General features: G+C 34.6%; 1 long non-coding RNA gene across 3 annotated transcripts in view; it reads right to left on the minus strand.

Annotated features, from left to right (window-relative positions):
* The window catches only part of LOC133652569 (uncharacterized), a 58,540-nt gene extending 46,715 nt beyond the window's left edge, over positions 1 to 11,825 (minus strand). For 2 of the 3 annotated variants that reach the window (XR_009826595.1, XR_009826597.1), the window contains exon 1: positions 11,756 to 11,824. This is a non-coding gene — a long non-coding RNA (uncharacterized LOC133652569). Of the gene's footprint in view, positions 1 to 11,755 lie in introns of all 3 variants that reach the window. The other variant, XR_009826596.1, reaches the window with a different exon arrangement.
* Between the last annotated feature and the right edge of the window lie 2,309 nt (positions 11,826 to 14,134).

The raw sequence follows: 14,134 nt of genomic DNA on the forward strand, positions 1-14,134 counted from the left end.
ATTATGACAACAATATACAATGACTTCAATAAGTATACTATGACTTCAACAAGTATACTGTGACTTCAATAAGTATGTTATGACATCAACAATATACTATGACTTCAACAAGTACACTATTGCTTCAATAATTTTACCTTGACTTCAACAAGTATGGAATGACTGCAATGTGTATTCTACGACTTCAACAATATACAACAGCTTCAAAAAGTATACTATGACTTCAACAAGTATACTATGATTTCAATAAGTATACTATGACTTAAACAAGTATACTATGATTTCAATAAGTATACGTCATGCCATAGTATAGTTATTGAAGTCATAGTACACTCAAAACCTCAAAAAATATACTATGACTTCAACAAGTATACTGTGACTTCAACAAGTTTACTATGACTTCAACAAGTTTACTGTGACTTCAACAAGTATACTATGATTTCAATAAGTATACTATGACTTAAACAAGTATACTATGATTTCAATAAGTATACTATGACATAATACTTTATGCCATAATTTAGTTATTGAAGTCATAGTACACTCAAAACCTCAAAAAGTATACTATGACTTCAACAAGTATACTGTGACTTCAACAAGTTTACTATGACTTCAACAAGTTTACTATGACTTCAACAAGTATACTATGACTTCAACAAGTATACTATGACTTCAACAAGTTTACTATGCACACTGTGTACTTAATTACTGAGAGCGCGAATGTTGACAGCGTCGTGTTATCTTCAGTAGTGGTTTTAGGTCTGGGCCACACGGACAATCTCCCATGGAGACTTTCTCTCGGGAGCGCCTCGAGGATGAGGGAGAAAAAACCTCCAAAGACCAGAAGCCGTGTGTCAGAAATAGCCCCCCCCCCACCCCGCTACTGCTCGCATGAAGTGGAGGAAACTAAGCCAATGAGAGACGATGAGCAATTTCAGAGGCGTTTGATTGGTTAGCCAGTTGACACGTTTGAGCGCCACTCAGGGACGAGCCATTGTTAGAAATGACGATGATGGGCCGAAATGTAATTAGACAAAGCTTCGAGGTTGCAGTGCTTGGTTGAATTGGAGAGAATGAGCAGAGATGAATTGGTCTAATTAAAGGAATAACGCACAAAATGCAATTAAGGTATAATCACTACCTGCTGTCCTAAGTCAATTACTGCCGTTTTGCACTTACCGGAGTCGACTATCACGATATTTACTCCTTTCCTCTTTTCGTTGGTCTCTCCTTGCAAGTCGTGAATTTCAGTCGCTACGGCGCCAAGATGTTGACTACCGAGGGTGGTGAGTGAGGGTGCATTGCTGCGCGCTCACCACCGGGGGGCGTGTTGAGTGCAACTGTACGGCCAGTGCACTGCATTTAGGCTAATAAGTGTTTAGGATGTAATGAAGTGTGCCAATTGAAACACCGCCGTGAAGTCAAAGCTGTTTCTTTGATGGCTTTTATTCCTTTCTTTGGGAGATCAGCGCGTCATAAATGTCACCAGCCATCAATATACGGTCGTGCTCGTAAGTTGACATACCCTGGGAGAATTGATGATTTCTTGGCCATTCTTCAGAGAATATGAATGATAACACAAAAACCTTTCTTCGGTTGTGTGAAGCTATTTATTGGTAAACAACTGTGTTTACTCTTTTTAAATCAAAATGACAAAAGAAAGTACCCAAATGACCCAGATCCAAAGTTTACATACCCTAGTGACTTTGATCTGATAACATGCACAAAAGTTGACACAAACAGGTTTGAATGGCTAATCAAGGTTCCAATCCTCACCTGTGACCTGTTTGTTTGTAATTAATGTGTGTGTGTAAAAGGTCAGTGAGTTTCTGGGCTTCTGACAGACCATTGCATCTTTCATCCAGCGCTGCACAGATGTTTCTGGATTCTGAGTCACAAGGAAGGCAAAAGAATTGTCAAAGGATCTGCGAGAAAAGGTAATTGAACTGCATAAAACAGGAAAGGGGTATAAAAAGATATCCAAGGAATTGAGAATGCCAATCAGCAGTGTTCAAACGCTGATTAAGAAGTGGAAAATGAGGGATTCAGGTAGACCAGCAAAGATTTCAGCCACAACAGCCAGGAAAATTGTCCGAGTTGCAAAGAAAAATCCACAAATAACTTCAGCTGAAATACAGGACTCTCTGAAAAATTGTGGTGTGGCTGTTTCAAGATGCACAATAACGAGGCACTTGAAGAAAAATGGGCTGCATGGTCCAGTCGCCAGAAGAATGTCACAAAGTATCCCGCTTACATTACGCCAAACGGCACAGAGACAAGCCTCAAAACTTCTGGAACAAAGTCATTCGGAGTGATGGCTTTCTTCTGGCGACTCGACCATGCAGCCCATTTTTCTTCAAATCATTTTGATTTTAAAAAAAGTAAACAGTTGTTTGCCAATAAATAGCTTCACACAACCATTAAGCATGAGTGGAAGAAAGGTTTTTGTGTTATCATTCATATTCTGTGAAGAATGGCCAAGAAATCATAAATTCTCCCAGGGTATGTCAACTTATGAGCACGACTGTATCTTTTATCATCAGCACTCAAGCACTTTGTCATTTTCTGAATTTTGGGGGGGACTTCCAAGCTAATATGTACAACTAAAGCTCTGTGTATCCTGTTTTCCAACAAAAGCAGAACAGAAGTACAGTAAATTGACGGATGCAATAATCAATCAGAAATAATAAAGTTCTCTACAGCACTTTAGTCTTTGCTGGTGGACATGTTTCATTGAAGGGAGGATTGGAATGTTGCTCTCCAAACATTTTCAGGGTGGATTAGTTTTCAACATTTCAAAACTTCTAATGCAAGGGGTGTCTATTGCACAAATTAAATATTGTCCAAATTGCTTATTGATTGGATTGGAATAATGTTAGCATCTTTAAAGTATTAAAGTGACCCCCAAACTTCCTTTCATTTTTCTGTACGGCAACTTTTTCTGGAAAAAGACTTGGACACGCCTGCTCTCATGCACGTTCATTTTGCTGACAAGACGCCGTCCTCTTTTTATTTTGAACATTTTCCCAGCTGACCAAATCCTCAACAATGTTTACATGGACGTGGGAACAAAGAGAAACCACAACATCGCTCCATTTGTTCCTCAACTGCAACTTCTTTCTATTTCATATCATTAAAAAGATGTGTTGATTTTGACAACACATCTACAAACTACCTCCATCTTCACTGCTTCAACACTTCATTAACACTTTGAGTTCCTTTTGGCCCGTAAGAACCCACTTAGAACACTTGGAATGTCGTAAAATATGTCCTGTACAACTTTGGCATGCTTTGAACTATAGTTCAGTCCCTAAGTGGAAACATGTTAGAGAGGTTGTCACGTGACTATCCCAGGATGTAGTTTCCACAAAATAGTCATTCAAGCTCGCTCATTTCCAAAAGCTTATCATCTGTCATTAAAAGTCTAATTTCAGAATTCAACTGTTTTTATATTAATTGTCCAATTAATTAATACCAAACAAACTAGGGACACATCGCTACAATTAGCCTTAACATGGCACGGGAAGCCTGTATTGACAATAACAACTAGAGATCTCATTTTTGCCGATATCCGATATTGTCCAACTCTTAATTACCGATACCGATATCAACCGATACCGATATATACAGTCGTGGAATTAACACATTATTATGCGTAATTTGGACAACCAGGTATGGTGAATATATGGTCCTTTTTAAAAAATTTAATAAAATAAGAAATAAATTAAAAACATTTTCTTGAATAAAAAAGAAAGTAAAACAATATAAAAACAGTTACATAGAAACTAGTAATGAATGAAAATTAGTCAAATTAACTGATAAAGGTTAGTACTATTAGTGGACCAGCAGCACGCACAATCATGTGTGCTTACGGACTGTATCCCTTGCAGACTGTATTGATATATATTGATTAGGGATGTCCGATAATGGCTTTTTGCCGATATCCGATATTCCGATATTGTCCAACTCTTTAATTACTGATACCGATATCAACCGATACCGATATCAACCGATATATGCAGTCGTGGAATTAACACATTATTATGCCTAATTTGGACAACCAGGTATGGTGAAGCTAATGTACTTTTTAAAAAAATTAGTAAAATAAGATAAATAAATTAAAAACATTTTCTTGAATAAAAAAGAAAGTAAAACAATATAAGAACAGTTACATAGAAACTAGTAATGAATGAAAATTAGTAAAATTAACTGTTAAAGGTTAGTACTATTAGTGGACCAGCAGCACGCACAATCATGTGTGCTTACGGACTGTATCCCTTGCAGACTGTATTGATATATATTGATATATAATGTAGGAACCAGAATATTAATAACAGAAAGAAACAACCCTTTTGTGTGAACGAGTGTAAATGGGGGAGGGAGGTTTTTTGGGTTGGTGCACTAATTGTAAGTGTATCTTGTGTTTTCTATGTTGATTTATTTAAAAAAAACAAAAAAAAAACGATACCGATAATTTCCGATATTACATTTTAACGCATATATCGGCTGATAATATCGGCAGGCCGATATTATCGGACATCTCTAATATTGATATATAATGTAGGAAGCAGAATATTAATAACAGAAAGAAACAACCCTTTTGTGTGAATGAGTGTGAATGAGGGAGAGAGGTTTTTTGGGTTGGTGCACTAATTAGGGACCGAGTCCCTTTGGGACAGAGGACCCTATTGTATTTCTAGCGTTTTATTATTATTATACCGCCGCCTCTTTGAGCTGTAATTTGACCCCCTTAACATGCTTCAAAACTCACCAAATTGGACACACACATCAGGACTGGCGAAAATTGCGATCTAATCAAAAACCCCAACCCAAAACTCAAAATTGCTTCACCTAGGAATAAAACATAGACAAAACTGCCTGTAACTCCCAGTAGGAATGTCGTAGAGACATCAAACAAAAACCTCTATGTAGGTCTCACTTGGACCTATATTTCATACACTGACAACCCCCAGCAAAAATCAACAGGAAGTTTGCAATTCCCCCTTCAAAACCAAAGTTGAGTAAAAACAGTCACCTTTTTTCAAACATTATCTCCTCTGAGCGCGTTTGTCGTGTCGGCTTCAAATTAGCACAGGAGAGAGATTGAACCCTTCTGATTAAAAGTTGATGAAAGAGTTTTAATTACTGCTACGGTTTGGATTTTATGAGCCCTCAAAGTCGGTCCCGTCCATCGCTGCTTGCAGCTTTAATTGTAAGTGTATCTTGTGTTTTTTATGTTGATTTAATAAAAAATTAAAAAAAAACAAAAAAAAACAAAAAAAAAACATACTGATAATAAAAAAAACGATGCCGATAATTTCCAATATTACATTTTAAAGCATTTATCGGCCGATAATATCGGCAGGCTGATATTATCAGACATCTCTAATAACAACCATACTAATTAGAGACGTCTGATAATATTTTGACTGCCAATATTATCGGCCGATAAATGCTTTAAAATGTAATATCGGAAATTATCGGTATCGGTTTCAAAAAGTAAAATGTATGACTTTTTAAAACGCCGCTGTACGGAGTGATACACGGACGTAGGGAGAAGTACAGACCGCCAATAAACCTTTGCGTGCCGGACCAATCACGTAATATCTACGGCTTTTCACACACACACACAAGTGAATGCATGCATACTTGGTCAACAGTCATACAGGTCACGCTGAGGGTGGCCGTATAAACAACTTTAACACTGTTACAAATATGCGCCACACTGTGAACCCACACCAAACAAGAATGACAAACACATTTCGGGAGAACATCCGCACCGTAACACAACGGAACAAATACCCAGAACCCCTTGCAGCACTAACTCTTCCGGGATGCTACAATATACACGTCCTCATGCTCTCTCAGGGAGAGCATGTCCCAAATTCCAAGCTGTTGTTTTGAGGCATGTTAAAAAAAAATAATGCACTTTGTGACTTCAATAATAAATATGGCAGTGCCATGTTGGCATTTTTTTTTCCATAACTTGAGTTGATTTATTTTGGAAAACCTTGTTACATTGTTTAATGCATCCAGCGGGGCATCACAACAAAATTAGGCATAATAATGTGTTAATTCCACGACTGTATATATCGGTATCGGTTGATATCGGAATCGGTAATTAAGAGTTGGACAATATCGGAATATCGGCAAAAAAGCCATTATCGAACATCTGTAATACTTACTTTGAATGAAAACATGTTATTTATTTCAATGGTGAGTACATTTGTGGTACCGCGCACAACAAAAAGGAATACATTTACCATGAACATCACATATCTTTGATATGAATTAGCAGTATTTGTTCATGTTTTCTTTTTTATTATCATACTTTAAGTGTTTGTGGGTTCTTATGGGTTTTTTGTTATGTAAACGACAAGGGCCTGATCTACTAAGATCTGAATACCACGCGCTAAACAGTGTGTGCAATCAATCAAATGTTGTGTGCTAATAGTCGGTGTGTTGCGTGTGATCTACTAAGACTGTGTGTGCAACTTAGAACAATTGCAAAAGTGATGCGAATCGGCATAATTTAATGAGATTTTTGTGTGTACTAAGGCATTTAGGTGGCCATTGAGACACAAATTTCTCTCGGTTATGATCTGTGACACCGTTTCTGCAATATAGAATCGCAATCTAGACAACAGAAACAATTTTTACAAACTGACGAAGCGCATCCATACGTCTGGAATGATCCAACCACAAGAAAATGCATATTGCAAGAAGTCTTTTCATTAGACATTGAAAAATGTATTTCCCTTTATGAAAAAAAATCTGCAATTTCATTTAATCAGCCCCTTTAAGTCATCCAGCAGCTATAAAATCATGAAATGATATTGCTGAATAGACGATTTGTCTAATATTTTTATTTATGACAGTCCATATATGGACAGGGCAGACTGCCAGTTTGCACGTTCTTTCTAGACGTACTAAATATGGATGCAAAACAGCGGCCGCAGAACAGTTTAAGTCTTGATAAAGCCTCCCTGCATTGTGGGCAATCTGATGATCAACATCTATTCTGCATCTTCATGCAGACAGACACGCTTCATGGATTGTGCGCTTTATTCTGCTCACTAAGGACACACAATCCTCTGCACACAATTTTAGTAGATCAGCTTTGCGTGTGCTATCAAGTTTGCTTGTGTTTTATTAGTCGCAAATGTTGAGTAGATCAGACCCTAAGTGTGTTTTAAGTGTGTTACCACGTGTGTGTGTGTGTGTGTGCGCTCTAGCTGCAGCAGCATGCAGCTGTGCAAATCTATGCAGACGTCATCTCAGCTGCTTGTGTGTGTGAAGGGAGCACCCAAAGAATTTTTTTTAAATGTGTAAAACAAGTCAGACGAGGTTTGGATGAAGTGAATATATTTATAAGGAAAATAAGAAAATCCATACTTTTGAAATAAAGTACATTTTCTTCTTTGTTTTAAATTGTGTGTTCTTTGTGAGTTGGATGTGTGTCAAGAGGAACTACAGTATATATATATATATTTAAATGTGTACTAGAGTATATATATATATTTATATTTACATTCATACTACAGTATATATATATTTATATTTACATTCATACTACAGTATATATATTTATATTTACATTCATACTACAGTATATATATTTATATTTACATTTATACTACAATATATATATATATATATTCCTATTTACATTCATACTACAGTATATATAATTATATTTACATTTATACTACAGTATATATATATTTACATTTATACTACAGTATATATGTATATTTACATTTATACTACAGTGTATATATATTCATATTTATACTACAGTATATATGTATATTTACATTTATACTACAGTTTATATATATTTATATTTACATTTATACTACAGTATATATGTATATTTACATTTATACTACAGTTTATATATATTTATATTTACATTTATACTACAGTATATATATTTATATTTACAATTATACTACAGTATATATATATTTACATTCATACTACAGTATATATATATATATATATATATATATATATATATATATATATATATATATATATATATATATATATATATATATATATTCACATTTATAAGGGGCTTGCTTTTTATTGGCCCTCAGAAGGGGATGTTTTTTCCCAGATAGCTTAGCATATATTGACCTACATTGTATTAGCGTCTTTAATTTACAAAATGTAAAAAGGAATGATCATATACAGTATTTAGTCATTTTACAACTGATAAGGTCAAAGGTCAAAGAGACTAAAAGCTAATAGGCCAAATATTTGGAAATGTGCTGTGGTATTCTAGGATTCTCAGTCATCCCAGTGAAGACAAGACAATTGTATGTGAGAGAGACTCTGTGTCTGACCTCGTCTTCCTCCCATAACAACACTGCTGTTGTTGACCTGCTGACTCATCAACTTTAAGGCCAGCGGTGTACAAACTTTTTCTAAAAGACTAAAACTAATACGACGTACATCTGTTAAAAAGTATATATATATATATATATATATATATGATGTGTTGTTAAGTGTTGGTGCTGTCTAGAGTTCGTGTAATACTTTTCCATACCAGTAGGTGGCAGCAGGTAGCTAATTGCTTTGTAGATGTCGGAAACAGCGGGAGGCAGCGTGCAGGTAAAAAGGTGTCTAATGCGTAAACCAAAAATAAACAAAAGGTGAGTGCCCCTAAGAAAAGGCATTGAAGCTTAGGGAAGGCTATGCAGAATGAAACTAAAACTGAACTGGCTACAAAGTAAACAAAAACAGAATGCTGGACGACAGCAAAGACTTACTGTGGAGCAAAGACGATGTACATCCGAACATGACATGACAATCAACAACGTCCCCACTAAGAAGGATAAAAACAACTGAAATATTCTGGATTGCTAAAACAAAGTAGATGCGGGAAATATCGCTCAAAGGAAGACATGAAACTGCTACAGGAAAATACCAAAATAAGAGAAAAAGCCACCAAAATAGGAGCGCAAGACAAGACCTAAAACACTACACACAGGAAAACCGTAAAAAACTCCAAATAAGTCAGGGTGTGATGTGACAGGTGGTGACAGTACACATACTTTGAGACAAGAGCTATAGTGATGGGTCCGGCAATACCGATGCATCGGCGCATGCGCCGAGCTCATAGAACAAAACCCTGTGTTGGTGCGCATACCGCTTTTAGAAAGTCACGTGACCGATCGTGAGCTGTTTCGGTCACGTGACCGATACGCGTGCCCTGTGAGCGGGTCTTTTCTACAGCTGGAGAAATAACAACTAAGAAGAGAAATCGTCTAAAATTTAATACGTTGGAAAAACTGTTTTTTTTTTTAAATAAAAATGTGTAAAAAAAGATATATAATAATTTCCCAGTCCACAAGCATCCTCATTCACAACACGTTCTCTTAGATTTCCATGTTATGATACATGTTCACATTATTGACTGTATCTAAAAAAGATATTATTATTTAAATGAAGATATGAAATAATTCTTAATGAAATACAATGACTTGGTTTATATTATTGTATATACTAGGTCAGGGGTCGGCAACCTTCAGCCAATGGAGCCCATTTACCCCCAAATAAAACCCACCTAGAGCCGCGAACTATGTTAGATTCCTAAAATGACGATAAAACCACTTATAGTTTCCTTACACTTGTGCTACAGGACTTATGAAAATAAACACTTATTTGATGTATTTCTGGGTATAACAAAGCTAATCATCAAATTATTTTGAACATTAGAAAAAAATACACTGTTCCTTCCCTTATTAATGATTAAAAAAATAAAAATCAACTCATTCCAATGTTCTGAAGGCATACGACTGCGGCATATTCAGTGCTTCCCATAAACTGCCAAGATACCTGTGGCGGTGGGGGCGTGTCCATGGGTGTGGTCACCATGACATCATCGATTAATTTGCATAATTTACTACAATATGATTTTCTCTAAAAAGGCTCAAAAAATGTATACTTACTAATTAATAATAACAGTTTTGTTTTAAACGTCCATCCATCCATCCATCCATCCATTTTACAATATAATTACAACACTTTATGTACATATTTATATACAGATTTGAACAATAAGTTATTCACTGAAATATATTTATTAATTGGGGTTCTTACAAAAAATATATCTTATAAAATATAAAAGCTAAAATGTCTCAAAGCTCTGCCCCTTTAATTAGTGCATATTAACTAACTCCACTGCTCCCACAGTGGAGTGTTTTAAGTCTCGTCTTAAGACCCACTTTTATGCTTTGGCTTTTAACACTACGTGAGTTGTGTGGTCTTCTGTCCTCTGTTGTCCTGTGTGGTTAGGGTTAGGGTTATAAATTTTGATGTCTATTTTACTGTTTTAATTGGTTTTACCCTTTAAAATAGTTTTTAATCATATTTATTTTTTATGTTGTCTCTGTATTGGTTTTCTATTCATTTATTCTTTGTTTTTATTCAGTCATTGGTGTAGCATAATATTGTTTTTAATATTATTTTTAATATTGTTTTTAATATTGTTTTTAATATTGTTTTTAACATGGCTGTGCAGCACTTTGGAAACATTCTTGTTGTGTAAATGTGCTATATAAATAAAGTGGATTGGATTGATATTAAATAATTTAACTTTAGCCTACTAGTACAACCATATTATTTACCAGCAACATAAAGTGAAACAGAGGCAGAGGTGTCCTGCCACAGTCAGTAACAAATAAACAGAAAACAGTAGTAGTCAAATACAAATAAGGCAACAAGAGAAGTATCCTACACTTCTCTTTTGTAAAGTATATCTGAACAGCCTATATGGGCATCTACATCAACTATATGATTTGCCTGAGAAGCTGGGCAGGACAAAAAAAAAAAAAAAAAAATATTTGTGGCGGACGTAATTCTTTCGTGGTGGGCCGCCACAAATAAATAAATGTGTGGGAAACACTGGTGTTTTATTTTCATATGACAAGATCCCAGAACTCTCCAAAATAACAACTGTTAAATTAAAATAAAATAAAGAAAATGAAATATAAATAAATAAATGATAAATGGCTTATACTTGTATAGCGCTTTTCTACCTTCAAGGTACTCAAAGCGCTTTTGACAGTATTTCCACATTCACCCATTCACACACACATTCACACACTGATGGCAGGAGCTGCCATGCAAGGCACTAACCAGCAGCCATCAGGAGCAAGGGTGAAGTGTCTTGCCCAAGGACACAACGGACGTGACTAGGATGGTAGAAGGTGGGGATTGAACCCCAGTAACCAGCAACCCTCTGATTGCTGGCACGGCCACTCTACCAACTTCGCCACGCCGTCCCTAATATAATATAATAAATATAATAAATCAAGTAACCATTATTTGTTGACATTCGGTTTCAAAGCCAAAGGGAGCCACAGCGGAGGCATGAAAGAGCCGCGGGTTGCAGTCCCCTGTACTAGCTCATAAAATCAGTGTCAGTTGAGTCGGTCATTAGGTTGCCTGTAGGGATTTTTAATGTCCAGCAGATGTCAGTATTTAGCGACACAGTATCGACACAGTATCAATACAGTTTTGCAATGTGTCGAAACGCTTCATGACGGCTCATCAACCCATCACTAACTCGGTTATGGTTTAAAGTCATATCCAACAATTGCGACAACGACTTTTTACGGTCAACTCAGTTTCGTTTTTTAAATATTTCTGCTAGTGGTGTGCCTCCACATTCTTTCAACGCGAATAATGCTGCGCCTTGACTCAAAAAAAGGTTGAAAAAAACCTGCAATAGGTTACTTACGACATCTGAGTGAAGTCGACGAGACAAGTTGTTGTTCCATCCGCTAACCGCCATTTTACCTCATTTTGTTTAATGGGAAACACATGCGCGACTGAAGCACTTACTTATTCACCAACCATACGTGTCACACTAAGGGTGGCAGTATAAACAACACTGTCATAAATATGTTCCATATCGTGAAACCACACCAAACAATAATGACAAACACATTTCGGGAGAATATTTGCACCGCAACACAACATAAACACAACAGAACAAATTCCCAGAATTCCTTGCAGCGCCAACTAATTGAATGCATGTTCACGCCATCGTCTCTAACCATAAAGTATGTTTTAATATGCAAATTACCCATTCTGTTTAAGTGCGAGCCACAGCGACGAAAAAACTGTGAAAATGATTTCAAACTGCACTTTTCTGGTGTTTTTATGTGGATTTGTCAAAGTAGTTGAGGTGTGTGTACACAGCAGGTAGTACAATTTTGCATTCACATTTTTATCACCTTGTAATTTTTATGCTACTGTAGTTTTATGTAGTTTCTTTATAGAAACGTATTTTACTCATATTTACTATTTGATAATTTTTTTTGTATTTCTAACGTGCTCGTGTGAAAAATGAAGTCGTTTAGCACGCAAGATTATCTGTTGCCTGTGTAGATTTTATGGTGCCACAAAGTTGAAAATAGTGACGTCATTATTAAAGCATGGGACTGTGGCACTTCATGAAATATTTTTACATGTCAATTCTAAGAAGAAGAGCCTTAAAGGGGGCTAAAAGTGTTTTCTGGATGTTATTACATGTCAATTCTAAGAAGAAGAGCCTTAAAGGGGGCTAAACGTGTTTTCTGGATGTTATTACATGTCAATTCTAAGAAGAAGAGCCTCAAAGGGGGCTAAAAGTCAAAAAACTAAAAAACAAACAAAAAAAAACCCCATCATGAAATATTTTTTCAACAATGTTACAAATGTTGAAATTTATAAATAAAGGTTTATAAAAAAATTAAAAAAAAATAAAAAGATATATACGTTTTTTATTTTTTTTAAATGCAGCGTTCCACACTGCTCTTTTACAACAGTTTTCAGTTTCCGCTGACTAATCATATTTTTTGTTTTAAGAAAAAAAAGAAAGAAATCGAACCGTTAAAAAAAATAAAGAAATCGAACCGTTAAAAAAAATAAAAATTACAAAAATTAAAAAAATACTTCATGAAAAATCAATGTTGAAATTTATAAATAAAGGTTTATTAAAAAAAAAAATTCATGAAATATTCACCATGGAAACACAATCCAATATTTCAGAATAATTCCCTCCAACAGGGTATATTAGTTAAATTTTGAATTATTCGAATACAAAAGTAATCTTATAAACGCTAGCAGTGATTGTTTCTTTGAATAAAAACGAGTTACTTCGACCAGATGTGACGTCATGAGCAACTCAAAACCTCAAAGGATGAGGATGAAATATAAAATAGTAGAACTTGTAGCAATATTAAGACAAGAGACCACATTTTCATGACATATTCATTAAAAAAACACAAACTACATATCCTCCCACATATTTATTATTATTCACATATTCCAAAAATAGACACAGGTTTGAAAATGGTCAGGCCACAAGTCACTGACAAATGAGATCAGTTATAATGTGTCAAATGTTTATTACTTTCAAATATTTATTATTGATTAAATTCATGTGGGGCAAAAATGATTATTACATTTCTGTTGTTTGTTTTTTTTGTCCAGTGTACAGCAAACCACAGAGTGTGTTTCAATACGAGCACATAGGGAACATTTATCTCGTCCCCTTTTTGGCTGACCCATTAATGTGTTGAATACAAACACACACATCTATATATACATATATAATATATATACATTAATATATAAAATATATAGATATACATATATATATACAATATATATATTATATAACACATATATATTTATGTATATATACACATACATAAATATATACATGTATATAAAATATATATTATATAACACATATATAAATATGTATATATATATGTGTGTATATATATAAACACGCATACATATATAAATGAATATATACATATATATAAAGTATATATTATATAACATATATATATGTATACACACACACATTATATATATATACACACATATACATATATATACATACACACATATACATATATATACAGTATATATATACACACATATATATACACACACATATATATATATATATATATATATATACACACATATACATATATATACATACACACATATACATGTATATACAGTATATATATACACACATATATATACACACACATATATACATATATATACACACAAATATATCTACACACATACATATATATCTTCATATATA

The sequence above is a fragment of the Entelurus aequoreus genome, linkage group LG06, assembly GCF_033978785.1.
Source record: "Entelurus aequoreus isolate RoL-2023_Sb linkage group LG06, RoL_Eaeq_v1.1, whole genome shotgun sequence".
NCBI classification, from domain to species: domain Eukaryota; kingdom Metazoa; phylum Chordata; class Actinopteri; order Syngnathiformes; family Syngnathidae; genus Entelurus; species Entelurus aequoreus.